Genomic DNA, 1,813 nt, shown 5'->3' on the forward strand with positions numbered 1-1,813 from the left:
AAAGAATATCACTTACCCTACCTTTAAGATAAGATAAGATTAGATAAGATAAGATAAGATACAGTAAGACTTAGTGATGATTGATTGATTATTTTATTTTTGTGTGTGTGCCCAACCCTCTTGGATTTATAAGACACCATTTTACATGATAAGATGAGATCAGATAAGATAAAAGGAACATTTCCAAATGGCAATTTTCCAAAAGGAAATTTACCATGGACATATCTGTTGTTTGTCATTGTATGCTGTTGTGGCACACTACTTTTGAATATCTCACATGCTTGCATTTTGCTTCAGGTACCTGTATGAGTAGTGACAAACCTTCTTGATTCTTGTTTGATTCTAAAAAATATAAAATAACATAGTTCATACATGCACAGATTGCCACCAACCAACAAAATGCATATTGCAACACATCCACATATAATCATCATAATATGCCTTATACTTTGCAGTCAAAGTAAGTCAGCCTCATCAATGCAGAATCATACAATGTGCACACTAATTGATTTGGACTCCATTTTTATTAAATTGAATAAGAACTGGTGTCAATCTAATCTTCTCTTCTACATTATCCTGAAAGATGTTTCTTGCTTCAAGAAAAATGAGCGAAGCGCTCAACATTCTGTTCACCAGTAGACCTGCTCAACAGATGGAACGAAGACCTTGGTCGTACTTGACAGCTAACCAAGAATATTACTGCATGTTATACTTATCTGTTGGAACAGTGTGTCCTAGATACAGTGTGAATCTGTATGATGGCAGTTGGCACACTTGTGTCATATAGACTCAACACTTTCATCCTTGGTCTTTTTACCACTCTGTCTGATTACCTTTTCAGTTAAACTAGGGTGACATGTAACAAGCAGAAACAAGTAAGAACTCATTTTTGGCTGTATGAATACTTTGCTCTCTTTTGAAAAGTTGTGCTAACACTATCTTCGGTTCAGAGGCTGATTATTAATCTCCCTGACTCTGAATCTTGTGGTTGTCTTCCTTCCTTCACTACTTCATACACGTCATGTGGGGTCAATGTTATGAAATAAATAAGAAGTTAAATAAACTCATGGATGTGATATGATGGACCACTTAAACCCCATATGGTTGACTTGAGCGGAGTCCCTCAGGGCTCTACACTAGTGTATTTTCTGTTTTCTGTTATCGTGGGGAAGCTTTTGTTGAAAACTTGTGAGCTTGTCAATCTGCTATTTTCAGAAAAAAGCTTTCACCACAATAGGGATGCTGGGGTTTAAAGTGGTTTAGAAAAAATATATAATGATATTTTATTGATTTCTCACATTGAATAACCCAACATTTGGTACAAAATAATATTAAATAAAGTGCTAGAAAAATACAAATTAAAATACCAATACCACTCTAAAAGGAAACTAATGAATAAATAAATGAATAAATAAATAAATAAATAAATAAATAAATAAATAAATAAATAAATAAATAAATAAATAAATAAATAAATAAATAAATAAATAAATAAATAAATAAATAAATAAACAAAAAAACAAACAAACAAACAGTTGTCTTTTAATGACACAGTACATTGGAATCATAAACACACACTTTGTTCATGGAGAAACATACATTTTAAGCACATGTGCACACACACACATTGTTCATACAGTGATCATCACTGTTTCATCCAGAGTGAATCAGACACAACCAGAGCCATGTGTCATGTCATGTGGCTCTTTCTCCTTATAAGGCAGAGTGGGCGGTGCCGAACGGCGACGTATTGAGGGTCAAAGGGGATTTTTCTTGTGCGTCGGCGTGCGTGCTAGCCTGGTTTGGCGCGAGC

This window comes from Gymnoscopelus braueri (assembly GCF_963280865.1).
Source record: "Gymnoscopelus braueri genome assembly, chromosome: 18".
Lineage (NCBI taxonomy): Eukaryota > Metazoa > Chordata > Actinopteri > Myctophiformes > Myctophidae > Gymnoscopelus > Gymnoscopelus braueri.